The sequence below is a fragment of the Podarcis melisellensis genome, assembly GCF_964234715.1.
Source record: "Podarcis melisellensis genome assembly, chromosome: 12".
Lineage (NCBI taxonomy): Eukaryota > Metazoa > Chordata > Lepidosauria > Squamata > Lacertidae > Podarcis > Podarcis melisellensis.
Window position 1 is genome coordinate 23,635,529 of NC_138544.1, and position 17,901 is coordinate 23,653,429.

The window sequence follows — 17,901 nt, forward strand, 5'->3', positions numbered from 1 at the left end:
TCTGAGGTCCAGCTCCAAGGGCCTTCTGGCAGTTCCCTCCCTGCGAGAAGTGAGGTTACAGGGAACCAGGCAGAGGGTCTTCTTGGTGGTGGCGCCCGCCTTGCAGAGCACCCTCCCACCAGATGTCAAGGAAATAAACAACTATCTGACCTTTAGAAGACACCTGAAGGCAGCCCTGTTTAGGGAAGTTTTTAATGTTTGAAATTTTATTCTGTTTAATATTCTGTTGGGAGCCGCCCAGAGTGGCTGGGGAAACTCAGCCAGATGGGCAAGCTATAATCAATCAATATTATTATTATTATTATTATTATTATTATTATTATTATTATTACTACTACTACTTTGAGAGTTGTTTCCCCTCTGGGCACACAGTACCAGGCTAGAAAGTCCAGTCTTATGACCCAGTGTAGGGACGCAGGTGGCGCTGTGGGTTAAAGCCTCAGCGCCTAGGACTTGCCGATCGAAAGGTCGGTGGTTCGAATCCCTGCGGCGGGGTGCGCTCCCGCTGCTCGGTCCCAGCGCCTGCCAACCTAGCAGTTCGAAAGCACCTCCTGGTGCAAGTAGATAAATAGGGACCGCTTACCAGTGGGAAGGTAAACGGCGTTTCCGTGTGCGGCTCTGGCTCACCAGAGCAGCGATGTCACGCTGGCCACGTGACCCGGAAGTGTCTCCGGACAGCGCTGGCCCCTGGCCTCTTAAGTGAGATGGGCGCACAACCCCAGAGTCTGTCAAGACTGGCCCGTACGGCCAGGGGTACCTTTACCTTTACCTTTTAATCCTACGCTGGTTGTTTTTCTCATGTTACATTAAAAATCCAATTGAGCCTGCAATCCTGAACCCACTTACTATGGGAGTAAACCCTATTAAATCCAGTGGGACCCACTGCTGAGTTGATATGGTTAGGATCGCAGCCTTAGCCATCTCCGTATCCTTAGCTCTACATCTGAATATTGTTAATATGTCCAGAGAGCAGAAGAGAATTTAAGGTTGTGTTCCTGTGCACACTTTCAGAACAGCCAGTGTGGTGTAGTGGTTAGAGTGTCAGTCTGGGACCTGATAATAATAATAATAATAATAATAATAATAATAATAATAATAATAATAATAATAATTTATTTATACCCCGCCCATCTGGCTGAGTTTCCCCAGCCACTCTGGGCGGCTCCCAATCAGTGTTAAAAACAGTACAGCATTACATATTAAAAACTTCCCTGAACAGGGCTGCCTTAAGATGTCTTCTGAATGTCAGGTAATTCTTTATCTCTTTGACATCTGATGGGAGGGCGTTCCACAGGGCGGGCGCCACTACCGAGAAGGCCCTCTGTCTGGTTCCCTGTAGCCTCACTTCTCGCAATGAGGGAACCGCCAGAAGGCCCTCGGCGCTGGATCTCAGTGTCCGGGCTGAACGATGGGGGTGGAGACGCTCCTTCAGGTATACCTGAGAGACCAGGGTTCAAATCCACCCGTAGCTTTGAAACTCACTGGGGTGTCCATTGGCCAGTCACTGCCTTTCAGCCTAACCTACCTCCGAGGGTTGTTGTGTGGATTAAATGTGGCAAGGGAGAATGATGTATACCAATAAATAGATAGATGATAGATAGATGATAGATAGATAGATAGATAGATGATAGATAGATAGATAGATAGATGATAGATAGATGATAGAAGTAAGCTCCTTTGAACACTGCCACCATAAAATCTATCTGAAAATGTATGCTCTAGCCAATGTAGGTTTCACACCAGCATTACAAGACTGATTTAAGTACCAATGGGTTTAATAAGCCCCCATGTGGAAAAACACGCTTTGTTACCAAACTCATCTAGGTGATGTGCTATGTGACCTCCAAAGGCATTGCAAAGAGGCGTCTCTCCTTCAGATGTATCCATTAGGAAGGTAGGACTTTGGGGTGTGTGTGTGTGTGTGTGTGTGTGTGTGTGTGTGAGAGAGAGAGAGAGAGAGAGAGAGAAGTCATTTTTCCCCTGCTAATTGACAGGATGTTGTGGAATTATAAGCACTACATAGCAGTAAACAAGGCCTTATATTGACGGCACTAAAACAGTAGATGCTGCCACTGCTGCGAACTCGCAATGGGAAATGGGGAGAGAACGGAATGTCAGTGGAGAGGGAGGCCGTTTTTTTGGCAAACTGGGAAAGTCTGAAGCCCCTGCTATGTGCATAGCAATGAGCTCAGGCTCACAACAGATGTGTGCGACACACAGAATTCCATTCCGTCCGTGTAATGTGGGAATCGGCCACTGGAAAGAACAGCCATCATTCTGACAGGGCTTCCAGGAGGCAGCGTTCACTAGGCCCAAATGACATAAAACGCTATGCAGTATTAGCATTAATGCTGAAGTGTTTTTTGCAGCATGCTTACACAGTGAAGAGATAAGAGCCCCATTCCCTTTACTTCTGCTGTTCAGCGGTGATGAGTACCGCTTATGCATTCAAAATGATCCTGTCCAAGAGGGAGCTGTCAGTAGGCTTTCTGAAACTGCAAGGTTTGGACAAGCAGAATAATAATATCTATTTATCAGTGTGTGGCGTTGTGGGGACACAGGTGGCACTGTGGTCTAAACCACTGAGCCTAGGGCTTGCTGATCAGAAGGTTGGCAGTTCGAATCCCTGCGATGGGGTGAGCTACTGTTGCTCGGTCCCTCCTCCTGCACGTTCGAAAGCACGTCAAAGTGCAAGTAGATAAATAGGTACCACTCCGGTGGGAAGGTAAATGGTGTTTCCGTGTGCTGCCCTGGTTCGCCAGAAGCGGCTTAGTCATGCTGGCCACATGACCTGGAAGCTGTATGCCGGCTCCCTCAGCCAATAAAGCGAGATGAGCGCCACAACCCCAGAGTCGTTCGCAATTGGACCTAGCAGTCAGGGGTCCCTTTACCTTTATCTATCTATCTATCATTATCTATCATCTATCTATCATCTATCTATCTATCTATCTATCTATCTATCTATCTATCTATCTATCTATCTATCTATCTATCTATCTATCATCTATCTATCTATCATCTATCTATCTATCTATCATCTATCTATCTATCATCTATCTATCTATCTATCATCTATCTATCTATCTATCATCTATCTATCTATCTATCTATCTATCTATCTATCATCTATCTATCTATCTATCATCTATCTATCTATCTATCTATCATCTATCATCTATCTATCATCTATCTATCTATCTATCTATCTATCTATCTATCTATCTATCATCTATCATCTATCTATCTATCTAATCTATCATCTATCTATTAACAAACCCTCAGGGAAATTGCAAGGTTGAGAAACCACAGAAGCAAAAATATCTTCCTGGAACTTAGAGCAGGGGATTAAAACACAACAACCCAAAACAGTGTAATATGGACTGAGCAATCTCAGAGGCCGCAGAATGCTTTGTGTCTTTTAGAGGAGGGGAGAAAAATAGAAAATGGGTGGGGGAGGGAATGGGGTGGAATATTTTGAATGAAGGCATGACTAGCTGACGCTCGTACTGCGACATTTGGTTGCAGACCCCACTTATTCTCTCAGTATTAATGCGAACCAGTTCTCATAATGCCCTTCAACTTGTCTTTCATGCTCGCAGTCAATTAATACACGGTCTCAGTTTATTAAAATGCTAATTTTGGGAGTGCTGTTTAAATGTGTGCTCACAGCTGGAGTGGACATGCTAATCCGTAATCTTTCTAAAAGCACTTCGATGTAGAATTGTTAAGGTTCACCTGTTGCACAATCCCTGCCATTTTATTCTTGGTAAACTTACCATTACAGTATTTCTTGCAAGTATTTAGGGCTGAACTGGAAAAGGACTCCTACCTCCCCAATTTTACCACCTTAGGGTGGTAAAAGGTTCTGTGAAGTGTATGATTTCAGGCCCTCAGAGGGTGTTGTTAGTGGAAGAGACATGTTCACTCCACGCAGTCCTGAAACAATTCCTACTCCCCACTCATGTTGGGTACTCTTTCTCCAATGCGTCTGGATCCTTTCTATCAATAAGACACCCCAGTGAGGACAGGAAGTGTTACATTCTGGTTCTGTGCTTAGCCTGAGGTTTCATGAGGACGCCAAGAAATGATGTTTCCTTCCTGCTCTCTGGCATTTTCCGAGTAGGAAAGAACTACACAGCACTAACCAAACAGGCACCATGACCAGTCCAACCATCAGGAGGAACATATGTGGTAGCAGACAACATCACCTCCAGGGTGTGGAGGACACAAAACGTAAGAACATCACAAGAGCTTGCTGGATCACACCAAAGGCCCATCGAGTCCAGCATCCTGTTCTCACAGTGACCAACCAGGTGGGGATTCCCAAAGTAGGACCTGAGCACAACAGCACTCACCCCTCCTGCAGTTTTCAGAAACTGGTCTTCAGAAGCAGGTTCTCTCTGAAAGTGAGTGTAAAGGTAAAGGGACCCCTGACCATTTGGTCCAGTCGTAGCCGACTCTGGGGTTGCGGCGCTCATCTCGCTTTATTGGCTGAGGGAGCCGGCGTACAGCTTCCGGGTCATGTGGCCAGCATGACTAAGCCGCTTCTGGCGAACCAGAGCAGCGCACAGAAACGCCATTTACCTTCCCGCCGGAGCGGTACCTGTCTATCTACTTGCACTTTGAAGTGCTTTCGAACTGCTAGGTTGGCAGGAGCAGGGACCGAGCAACGGGAGCTCACTCCATCACAGGGATTCGAACCGCCGACCTTCTGATCAGCAAGTCCTAGGCCCTGTGGTTTAACCCACAGTGCCACCCGCGTCCCTGAAAGTGAGTGTATAACTTAGCAATTGTGGCGTGTAGACATTGATAGCCCTCATGGTCTCCTCTCCTTCACTGAGTCTAGCTTCTATTTGCATAGGCCCACCTCCTGAGTGCCAACTGTGCCAACTCCTGGCTCTCTACCTGGTGTCAGAAGTGTATGTGTGTGAAATGTTTCATGAATCCTAGCCTTCCCTGGCCCCCAAAAGCCCCCAGGTTCAAACAAACAAAACACCAAAAGGACTTCCATGCGTACTTTAGGAAAGGGGATTGCGGTCAATAGACAATAACTGAATGAAGATAAGGCTTTTCTGTGGTAACATCCAGAGTCTGGGATGTGCAACTGGTGCCAACATTACAGTCTTTTCAACACCTTGTTAAAATATTTTTATTTTCCCAGGCATTTTAAATTATGTTTAGTCTGCATTATGGTTCTAAAGTTTTTTTGCTGTTAATTCCTCATATTTGCAACTGGCCTTAATAGTTTTGTTCATACACAACATACACCACACTGGAATTCTTTTGGATAGAGGGCAGTCGAGGAATACTTTAAATCGATCAATCCCCCAGCAAGTGTTTGGCCAATGTTACGTTTTGACCTGGGTCTTACAGGTTTATAGCCCAGACTCTTAACTACTCTTAAAAAGGTAAAGGGACCCCTGACCATTAGGTCCAGTCACGACCGACTTTGGGGTTGCAGCGCTCATCTCGCTTTATTGGCCGAGGGAGCCGGCGTTTGTCCACAGACAGCTTCCAGGTCAAGTGGCCAGCATGACTAAGCCACTTCTGGAGAACCAGAGCAGTACACAGAAATGCCGTTTACCTTCCCGCTGGAGCGGTACCTATTTATCTACTTGCAATTTGTGCTTTCGAACTGCTAGGTTGGCAGGAGCTGAGACCGAACAACGGGAGCTCACCCCGTCACGGGGATTCGAACCGCAGACCTTCTGATCAGCAAGTCCTAGGCTCTGTGTTTTAACCCACAGCGCCACCCACGTCCCCTAACTACTCTTATAACATGCTTTATTGCACTCTCTTGCAAATGTGGAACAGGATGGGGAAATAGATTGATGACTATATTCTGGGTGGACTCAGCAGTACGAGGGTGTGATCTTGAATACTGTGTGCAACTGTGAAACTCGAGGGAATTTTCTGGCTTCTTGCAGAGTTCATTCCATTCCTGCGCCTTGCTAACTTGCTGCTTCCAGAGATGACTAGCCTCTCTGATTCATAAGGTGACACTTCTTGTGGAGTGAATTCTTTGTTGCTGACGCCCACATTGCATGGGTCTTTGCAAGAAATGCTTTCCTAAGCAGGGTGAGCCCAGGTTGTACACTGAGCAATTTGTAACCCTGTCTTGTAAACATACTAAGGAATGAGTGAAAAGGTGAAGGGACAGCTGTATATTTCTAATGAGGGTTTGTGAGATATTTATCAAGCAAATTAGGCAAATGAAGCCAAACACAGCTGTTTTATATTGCAAATTAAACTCTTCCTTTTCAAACAGCCATTAAAATATAAATAAATGGGGCCAAATTCACCCCTGATGCCTTGCTTTGCAATCCAGGAAGATTAGACCTGAGATGACAGGTGCCTATAGTAGATATATTTTTACTGTCACTACATCATGGCTCCTTGTTGGGTTGGATACACACATGATTTCCCTGGAAGAAACCTGAGAGCTGCACTTTGCTAAGGGCAAAGTATGCGATGGGCAAACTCCACTTCCAAGGATTCTTTGGGGAAAGCTATTTGCGTTTTAGTGGTGCAGCAATGTAATTGCTGGGATGCGGATGGCGCTGTGGGTTAAACCACAGAGCCTAGGACTTGCCGATTAGAAGGTCGGCAGTTTGAATCCCCACGACGGGGTGAGCTCCCGTTGCTCAGTCCCTGCTCCTGCCAACCTAGCAGCTCGAAAGCACATCAAAGTGCAAGTAGATAAATAGGTACCGCTCTGGTGGGGAGGTAAAACGGCGTTTCCGTGCGGTGCTCTGGTTTGCCAGAATGACCTGGCCACATGACCCAGAAGCTGTACGCTGGCTCCCTCGGCCAATAAAGCGAGATGAGCGCCGCAACCCCAGAGTCAGTCATGACTGGACCTAATGGTCAGGGGTCCCGTTACCTTTAATGTAACTGCTAGTCCATTTCCAAAGCTAAGCAGGGTCTCATATGGTTTCAAATTGGATGGGGAACCGCAGTTTGAGATTCATGCATTGCAGAGGGTTGGATTAGATGATGTCTTCCAAAGGTTGCACGAATAATAATTGCATAATAATTTTATTTTTTATACCCTGCCCATTTGGGGCAACTCTGGGTGGCTTCTAACACATTTAAAGACATAATAAAATATAAAACATTAATGTGAAACATTACGTAACTCCTTGGCTCAGGGGTTGCATAACTCCATACCCTCCAACATTTCTCCAGTGAAAATAGGGACGTCCTAAGAAAAGTGGGACATTCTGGGATCAAATCTGAAAACAGGATAGCTTCTGTAAATCCAGGACTGTCCCTGGAAAAATGGAGACACTTGGAAAGTCTGGAAGTGTTGTCTACACATTTGCTACAGCAAAGCACTGGACTATTGGAAAAAGTACACATGATTAAGCAAATAAGTACTTGGTTTCATTTCTGTCACAGAGGACACGGCCTCATTATTTGTGACACTGTTTGAGAATTAATTAGTCTCTGGAAAGATTTAATCTCTGATTCAGCTGAATTTATTATACCTTGGATGTGTCACATGGAAAACAAGGTTAACAAAAGGAAACATCTGCTCTTTATCTCCGCGGATGAACATTTGCGCAGTTAAGAAGCACATACGATTTGAATCATTGCTTATTTCGTCCTGGCTAGAAGTGATATTTGAGGTAGGGCTCTGTCTTGGATGCATATAGTGGGAAACCACTTGACGATGATATTCCATTTAATGAGTTCCCATTTTTTCCTCTGGATACTTCTTCATAATAGCCTTTTTTTATTCTGGAAACAAAAGAGCATGGGAATCTAAGAAAGCCTGAAGTGGAAGACAAATGCTAGTAAAGAACAGAAACCTCCAGCGCTTTTAGAATGGGAGCGAGTTGTTCCAACTTCATGCTGTTTTTCTCCAAGGAAAAGGGAAAACAGAGTGGGAAGAGAATTACTCCAGTTTGGCACTCCAAGGACACACCTGGACATGGAGTCAACAGTACTGTGCATGTAATATATAGGGGAATTTCTCTTTTGGAAGAGAACATTGCCTTTTTTAAAAAAGGAAAAGGATGATACATTTCTATTACAAATCAGGGCATCTTTTCCTCTGTTCCAGTTTGTCTTTATTTCTTCTCTCCTCACCCATAGGTATCTGGTTGGTCACTGCGAGAACAGTATGCTGGACCAGATGGGATGTTGGGCTCTTCTTATCTTCTGATGTTCTTCTAAACCAGGGTTTCCCAAACTTGGGTCTTCAGCTATTTTCGGATTACAATTCCCATCATCTCTGACCACTGGTCCTGCAAGTTAGGGATGATAGGAGTTGTAGTCCCAAAACAGCTGGAGATTCAAGTTTGGGAAACACTGTTCTAAACCAAAAGGACCTATTTACCACTTAAGTTGGAGTGTCATGTACCATATAGCTACAATGGTCCATTAAGGTGTGTGTTTTTCATAACTGCACAGTATTCACAATCGTTGTATTAGGAGAACACAAGGAGAAAGCAATAATACAGCAGAGGGAAGGACTGCAGCCATCTGGTGCTGGGCTGAAATGCTGTTTGGGAAAATTACATTTTCCAAAGGTGCATAAAGGATTTATGAATGCTGGTTTCAGGGTAAATCAACATGAACCAGTTGTTTTGGCATAGATTGCAGAAGGGACATCATTCTTCTTTCTCTGTCTGAGCTCCAGTCCAGAGCAGGAAGTGGATTCCTTCTTTCCCTGCACAGTACAAGTTTTACTGCAACAAGGAAATCCCTTTCCATAGTGAACTGTTCGCATGCATTACCTTGCTCCCACACCCATTTTTTCCTCCTCCTTCAATTCAACTTGTCTTTGTCAAACATTCTATGATTTTAAATGCCTTAAACTCACATATGATGGACAGGGCCAGCGCTACCATTAGGCAGAGTGAGGCAGCCACCTCAGGCAGCTGATGTAGAGCACCGTAAAAAGGCAGCATAGCTCTAGCTATGTATTTGTGACACTTTCTGCCTCTGGTGCCAGACTAAATTGGTCATCTTTGGATGGCGGTCATCATTTGCTGGTTTGCCTCAGGCAGCAAAATGTCTTGAGCCAGCCCTGATTATGGAACAGTTTGTCACTTACTTAACCGCCTTTCAACTTTTGCTTGCGAGTAGTTAACGTGTAGCTGTACAGCGGAGAGGAAATTCTAATCCCTGTTAGTGAGCATAACATGCAAGTGAGTGATTTTATGTATATGATGAAATCTCCTCTTTCCCAATATCCCCTCAAAATCAAAATAAAGTATGGATGCATATATGGAACGGCTGTAGTACACATGGGAGATAAATTTGGTTCAAGCCATACCTAATTTGAACCCACCTAATTCTCACTCCCTGAAACGTGTGAATGGAAATGCAGCTACCCTTCAAGATCATGTGATGCAGACTTCCAACCAAACAATGTGTACAAAAGCGTGTAAACAAGTGAAAAGTGCCAATACAGTATAACCTCTACTTATGATAATAATCTGTTCTGGAGGCCTGTCCGCTGGGTAAAACTGGACGCTAGTAGAGGTGCCGTTGTGCGAGTGCGCATTCGGCGGCAGCACACTTCAGATGGCAGAAGCTGCTTCAGCGCATGTGCAAATCGCAGCAAACCCAGTGTTTACTTCCAGGTTTGCTGCGGTTGCAACTTGGAACGTCTGTGAGAAGAGGCGGATGTAAGTTGAGGTTCCACTGTATATGCAAGCAAAAGCTATTGCTGAAAATGTCATACAAGGTGAGAACTTCAGGAGGAATGCATAGCAAAAAGACTGATGGATAAGGACTTAAAAAAAAAATCCATCTGTTGTGGAGAAATGAATCTAAGATTGGAAAAATGAGAAGCCCAAAGAAACTGAAATGGAGAGATTTTGTCTATCTCTAAGTCTGTAGGTCGTTTCCTAGGTTTTCCAAAACAGCACTGGGTGAGGAGAAAATGAATCTGCCCATCCTCTTCAGTGAATAATCTCTGAAGAGCAAGAGATGGGGTCTCCTTTTCTCTGCATCGCCATGGGGAGTGTATGCATGTGATTTTGAGTGTGTATCTTTGAGAGACGGGTGGGGGCTGTGTATTTGCATGAGTGGTGAAGACAAGTGCTGTTTGTGCCTGCAAAGTCGGTATGTGGATTGGTGTATGAGTACAGTGGTACCTCAGGTTAAGAACTTAATTCGTTCCGGAGGTCCGTTCTTAACCTGAAACTGTTCTTAACCTGAAGCACCACTTTAGCTAATGGGGCCTCCCGCTGCCACTGCACGATTTCTGTTCTCATCCTGAAGCAAAGTTCTTAACCCAAGGTACTATTTCTGGGTTAGCGGAGTCTGTAACCTGAAGCATCTGTATCCCGAGGTACCACTGTATGTAGTCCGTATGTGTGCTTTATGGGTGATGAGTGTGCATGCACTCACTTGCGCATGCATTGGTGTGTGCTGGCTATGCTCACTGCTAGCATGTGGATCTTGGGGGGAAGTCTGACTTTCAACGTGACCCTCTGGCCAAAAAAGTTTAGCCACCCCCGCTCTAAGGACTTCAGTCACTACTGTAATCATAACCGTCATTAACTCCCTTGAGAAAGTTCTCCATTTTGAAAATTTTCCTCACAGATTGTGAAAATTAAGTCTCCACCTTTGCATGGTTTTATGGTTTGTCGATAGGCTGTGTGACACAGCCTTCTTTCTGCCCAATTCACTGTCCTCCTCAGTGTGTTCCAGACGACTGTTTGCTTCTTTCGCTCTGTGTTGCCCTGTGTGTATCTGGTTACTTTGACCCCCTCAGTGAATAATAATCTTCTGTGCATGGAAGCCATGAAATAGTGACAAAGTTGAGCTGAGGGGGGAGAGGAGAAGCCCTCCAGAAGAGCATTTTCAAGTGAATTAACCTCCTTAAACAATCCTACATGAAGACTTCTTCATTTTTCAAAGTTCGGCTGCCGTGAAAAATCATGTTCAAACATAAACCATTTGAGGTTAGGTTGATAGTTGCCACTTTAACTAACTGCAGTTTGATGCTGAATCCAAACCAGATGTTTTATTTTTTTGTCAGGGGTGTTTTCTGTTGTCTAGGGAGGGAGGAAGGGAAGGGAGGGGGACGGGAAGGCAGGCACAAAAGGGTTATGGAGCAGGGATTTTTTTTTTAATACTGCAGATGATTAGGACAAATTACAAAGAGCTATGCTTTCGGATTGGAAATGCTGAGGCGTTTATGATCTCAGGCCCCAACAATTAAAAGAAAACAAAAACAGAGGGATTGAAAGAATATGTACTGTGAACCGTTAAACCGAAAGGCCCACGGGCCCACAGCAGCTGGATTTCATTTAGCCTTAAAAAGTTTAATAGCCTAAGCTTGCACATCTCTCCACTTCAGAAGATCATCTGCCAGGTGGGGGAAATTCTACTCCTTCCTCTGCCCCCCTCTGTCATGCTGTCTCACTTCATTTTTGTAATAAAAAGGTATTGTCTCTCGAAATGTTTTAGCAGGATCTGCGTTTTACCCAGAGCAGAATTTATAACCCTGGAGAAATGGGAATTCAGCATAAAGGGAACCGAAGGGAAGAACCGCATGTAGGTCTGTATTTTAGTTTCCCTCCTCAGCCCCGTATGACAGAGAAACATTTTATGCCCATGTTTGCCAGGAGACATGTCAAGAGAGTTGGACAAAACCAGCCTTCAGAGCTCTGGTGGGAGAAAATGCCTCAGTCCAAACAAAAACTGGCTCCTCCATTTCCCTCATAGATAAACACGACTTGTGGCTCCTAAAAGCTGTCACATCCCGGGAAATGGCTTAAACTAGCCAGCTAAACCAGGTGAGGGTAGCCAATGGGTCTCAAACCCCTGGTGAGTTAGGGGCTTCCCCTGCGTGTGTAGATAGCCTCCGGAGGATTAAGCGGACGAGACCAGTAGTGGGTCCAATGGTCAAGAAGGCCAGCAGGGAGATACTGTAGATAGTTTTCACTCAGGTCCACATATGCAAATAAGGAATTGAAAGTGATGTTCAGTGACTGGATAGTTACAAAAAGTTGTCACTGTTGCGTTGTAGTTGAGCTCTATATAAGCAGGTTGGCTGAACCCTTCAGTTCAGTTCTGTTCCGGCCTGTGAATAAACAAGAGCGTCTGAAGAATCGCTGAGTCGTCTGATATGTTCACCCACAACTTAACAGGATGTGAGGGGCAGATGAGGCTCATCAAAAGAGTTGAGGAGAAGGAATAAAAACCTCACGCTAAACCTCCACTGCCCTGTGGGATATCTTCAGGAGAAGAAAAGGCTAGGGAGTGAACCCTACACAATCCAGAGTAGAGTCCCTAAGACCAAGGCCTTTTCCAGCTGGAACTTGCCGGAACACCCCTCAGTTCCAACACCCCTCAGGGGACGCCATTGCCATTCTAAGAGAATGATGGAGGCATTCATGGTGACTTCTGGCATCTAGAAGAATTGCACTGCCTAAAACAGTTGGGTGGCACCTTGCATGCCACCTTCCAGCAACTCCTACAACGAAACTGGGGCCAAACTTATCGCTCTGCTTTCCTTTGGACCACATCAGCGAGGCTGAGAGGGGGGGTCTTGTCATTTGAGCAGCCCAGGACCTCCATACACATTGCCCAGGCTTGCGGCCTGGGGAGGTCAGTTGGGTGCTGCTAATGTAGCGGTTTGACCTCACTCCATTGTCTCTCGAGACAGACAGATGCCAACAACAGCAACATTGGCACCATAGATCTATACATACAATGATGCCACTTTTAACTGGCATGGCTTCCCCGAAGAATGGTGGGGGCTGTAGTTTGTTAAGGGTGCTGAGATTTGTTAGGAGCCCCTCTTCCCCTCTCACCTGAGCTGCAATTCCCAGAGTGATTTAACCACCAACCCCCCCCCCCCAGGAAACCCTGGGAATTGTATCCCTTAGGAAACTCCTTTTCCCTTCTAACAACTCACAGCACCTTTAACAAAACATAGCACCCACAATTCTTTGGTGGAAACCATGACAGTTTAAGATGATGTCATTGTGGCCTATCACAGTTTCCAACGTGGCACAACCAAAGAGCAATTGGTTTTAACCCGGGACAGAAGTCCCAATTTCTGTCATGAACATAGGGTCAGTCGCTATCTGCACCAGACCGTGTGGCAGTAAGGTATGTGATTTTAGAGGGCAAAACTTAATTTTGTAAATTTCTTAAGTGTCGGGTCTTTAAGATTTTTTATTTTTTGGGTGGGGGGTGGGCATGAGGGATTTAAATCGGCTACTATTTTGGTGATTACAACTTTCAGCTTGGAAAATTTCTGTTTGATGAAGACGCATATAAACTGCTTTCGGAAAACCAAAGAATTTTAATTTTACCTTCTGAAAATGTCAGGTATTGTGACAACAATGACAACAACCAGTGCTTTTTTTCTGGGGTACTCATGGGTATGCAATACCAGTACCTTTTTTTCTACAGGAAAAGCACTGATAAGAAATACTAATAAAACTAATACTATAACTGCAAGTACTTGGCAGTCATTCATGATTTCTATGGAATTTTACACACACTTTACTTACCAAGCAAAACTAAACTGTGTTAATTTAACCAAAATATCTTTTGACTTCCCAAGCCATGTTACAACTTTGTAGCACCCTTCATTTTTGGGAAAAATTCAACATGTCCTGCTGAAATTGCAGCTTCTGTCAAGTGGTAGCTTAGGAGGGGTGGAAAGCTTATATAAATGTAAAAGGTAAAGGACCCCTGGATGGTTAAGTCCAGTCAAAGGTGAGTATGGGGTTGCAGCACTCATCTCGCTTTCAGGCTGAGGGAGCCGCGTTTGTCCACAGACAGCTTTCCGGGTCATGTGGCCAGCATGACTAAACTGCTTCTGGACCAATGGGACACCGTGATGGAAACCAGAGCGCACGGAAATGCCATTTACCTTCTCACCACAGCGGTACCTATTTATCTACTTGCACTGGCGTGCTTTCAAACTGCTAGGTTGGCAGGAGCTGGGACAGAGCAACAGGAGCTTACTTTGTCGTGGGGTTTCGAACCACCAATCTTCTGATCAGCAGGCCCAAGAGGCTCAGTGGTTTAGATCACAGTGCCAAATGTGTCTAGCCACTGCCGCCAAGCACTCACACAACATAGGTATTACTAAACCAGTCTACACTCACAGGAACCAGTGATGCCCTTGACTTACCCTGACCGCTACCAGCCTCTATGACAATACTTACCGTACATCACACGGGGACCCTTCTGTGCAATCAGTAAGGGTGTCGTTGGCTGCAACCCCCACAGCTCGCACACCAGAGCATTCGCATCTGAACAGATTCCCATACAGGGCTGGCATCCGTGTACACCATTATTCCACTGATGCCTACCCTAAAGGTAAAGGGAGCCCTGACCATTAGGTCCAGTCGTGACCGACTCTGGGGTTACGGCGCTCATCTCGCTTTATTGGCCAAGGGAGCTGGCGTACAGCTTCCGGGTCATGTGGCCAGCGTGACCAAGCCGCTTCTGGTGAACCAGAGCAGCGCACGGAAAACCGTTTACCTTCCCACCAGAGCGGTACCTATTTATCTACTTGCACTTTGCCATGCTTTCGAACTGCTAGGTTGGCAGGAGCAGGGACCGAGCAATGGGAGCTCACCGTGTCGTGGGGATTTGAACCCTGATGCAGCATGGCTGTAAGCATTGAGGGAAATTTAAACAGCAGGCCCCTGCTTGGAGCATTGCTCCTGTCTACCAGTGGTGCCAGAGCAATTATCTAGGGGCTGCCAGCAGAGGAGGGGGCTTAACACAGGACACATTAGCCAGCCCCCAGCCACCCACCCACCACACTGCTCAACCTCAGTGCCAAAGCTGGCCCTGCTCCCACTAGTATAAGTCCGGCTTGGCCTGGAGAGTTTGATAGTTATAAGAATATCCCAACTCCAAGCTCTTTTTATTATTATTAAATATTTTCTTGATTTACAAAACGGCAAGCTGTTTTCTGCATTGTTTTTATTTTTAAGCGTTTCCATGGCATGTTTGCAAATCATCTGGGGATAAAAGGCAATTCAAAATTAATAAATACACCCCCCCACTGTAAGATACCATTGAAAATATAAAACACCATGGAAAATATCAAGTCTCCCATACAGTTATAATCCACCCAAAGGAATTTGAATCTGCCATTGCTCTGTGCAGATGGATTCCTCTCAAGGGAGACAGCTGGCTAGTTCACAGAACCTGGACAAATGGCACATTGGCCGCCATCTGGAATTACATATCTGACTGGTCTTCCAGCGAGTGGAGCAAGTGGCCACGTTGCTGGAGAAAATCGCTTCCACATAATAGCAGTTTGCTAAATGAGCTGTGACTTGATTGTGGTCCCATAAACCGCCTGTGTTCTGTAGTTAATGCAGAGTCTACTTTGCTATAAAGAAACCGTGCTGTTGCCTCAGAGCTGGCCTCTGGTGGAGCGCAGCAATGTGAAGTCTAAGCTAGGCTTTGTAGCCTGTCACCATGAATGGTTTGTTTATTATAGTCCTTCCATTCAGAAATGTCACCTGCAGTCTGTGCTTGTTAGGTCTTCTCACAGTTTTTTCCTTTAAAAAAAATTACTTAAAGAAATCTAGTGCCACCTTGTGGATTTGGGATTTACTGCAGGGCTTTAAAATCCTCACATTTTGTCAAAGGGCGGGGGATCAAAAGTGGATCGTTTAAAGAAACACAAAGCTGGGTGAGCCACAAAACTGTTTCACTTTAATTTCAACGCAGTTCATCAGTGTGTGAGAATACATTACAAATCTGTCAGTACCCAATTATCATTGACTGCCTCCTAAAGTCACATTAAATGTTTTTCCACCTGAAGATCTAAACGGCAGACTGGTATACCTTATCAGAACAGACTCTCTTTACGTTCTCAGGCTCTCGATTGTATGAAGCATATCTTACTACACTGTGGGCTGTATAAACAAGCTAGGAATCAATTTAATTAAACCCTTATTGGTAAATTTACCTGGAAATACTGAAACCTCAGGTATCTTCTCAAAGATAAGTCAAATGATATTACCTTTGCCATGGCAAAATTTCTCTCAGAGGTAATAAGAAATAGAAATCAACATGCTCTGGATAAAACATAGTGACTGTCTTGTATCTTCCCTTGTATCTCTGCTGCACTTTGCTTTCAAAACTGTTTTTGTGGGTTTTTGGACTGTAATAAAGAATGTGTGTGAATACATAAAAAAACCTCAACCGCTTTTGAAAATTTACATTTAATTAACAACAATAACCTAAGTTTAAAGTGAAATCAGAACATAAGAACTTTGAGCTGAAGTTCTAAAACTGATTTGCACAAAAAAGATGGAGGAACCGTAAGAAATGTCTGTAAATCCTATGCTTGTCTACTCAGAAGCAAGTGGCGCTGACTACAATGAGATTTACTTTCAGGCTGGTCATATAAGATTGCAGCCTAAACATCATGTGGATTTGCACATCAGTTCTGGGGGGGACCAGCCTGTTGCCTGCTGCAGAATCTTCACGCTCCCTGTAGCCAGTTCACACCAGCTAAATGTATTCACATGATAGATGCATGTAGCCCCCAAAGTGGCTTACAAACGTAAGATCAATAAAAATAAGATGCATAGATCACAGGCTTTTTCCTGTGCAATTTACAAAAGACGGGGCAGGGAGATGAGGGGAAAGGAAAACAAGCAAAGCCAGGCACCAGTTCTTAAAGTTGCATAATAGTTCTTATAATGAGCAGCTGTAGTGGAAGCCATTCAGGGGGGCAGGGGCTAAATGCAGCCGGTCTCTCAGCAGAGCTAATGGAAAGCTACTCATCTCGCCTCTACAACCTGATAGGATCGATGAATGCCTAGGAAGTCAGAAGTAGGAAAGCAGTCACCCAAGTCTCCTTCCTTGCATGCATTCCCTGACCGTCTGAAAAGAGCTGTTGTAATTAGAAAAGCAGCTGTGAGTTATTCTAAAACAGGGGTAGGCAACCTAAGGCCCGGGGGCCAGATCCGGCCCAATCGCCTTCTCAATCTGGCCCATGGATGGTCTGGGAATCAGCGCACAGAAATTGTGCAGCAGCGGCACGGCGGCAGCGGGAGGCCCCATTAGCTAATGTGGTACCTCAGGTTAAGAACAGTTTCAGGTTAAGAACGGACCTCCAGAATGAATTAAGTTCTTAACACAAGGTACCACTGTGTACACATCACTCACCTTGCACACTGAAGTCCTTTCCTTAAAAGAAGGCAGTTCTCAAAAACCTGCCAGAATAAAACAGTCTTCACCTGCTGGTGGAAGGACAACAAAGAGGGAGCCAGTCTAGCCTCTCTAGAGAGGGAGTAACAAAGTCTGGGAGCAGCCATTAAGAAGGCCTTCTATTGCTTCCCCACCAAATGTGCCTTGTGAGGTTGGCTGAACTCAAATGGGACATATGAGTGGACCTTTTTAAGGTTTTACTTTCAGCAGTTCACAATGGGATGGATGATTTGACCTCAAGTGCAAGCATTATGTCTGAGGTGATCTCTGTCTGCTGCATTAGTTCTGCATGTGTCTTTTCACTTATGCAGGTCACCATGTCATGTTGCCATTGGTGATGAACATGCATGCGTAAATCAGCATAAGGACGTGGTCTGTTGGTGCCACATTTAGCGTATTCCTTTTTTTATGGAGTTGCCTGTATTTGTCAAAGGCCTTAAAAGCTTTCGTTATGGCTCTACGTGACCCTAGTATCTTTCCTTTTCTTTCAGCTGCCTGCCCTCCAAACATGCTCATTCATTATATACTAAGCATGCAGTCCTAAATATGCCGAACTGAATAATCATTCCACTAAAATCAATGGAACATATATACTTGACAATTTTAATACAGTAGGTTGAAATCAATATGAGCTGAGCATTTCTGTGGATATGCATTCTATTGAATTAGCAACACTTTTTCGTAAATTGAGCATAAAAAGCTGCTCAATACCAAGTCAAAACTATTGGT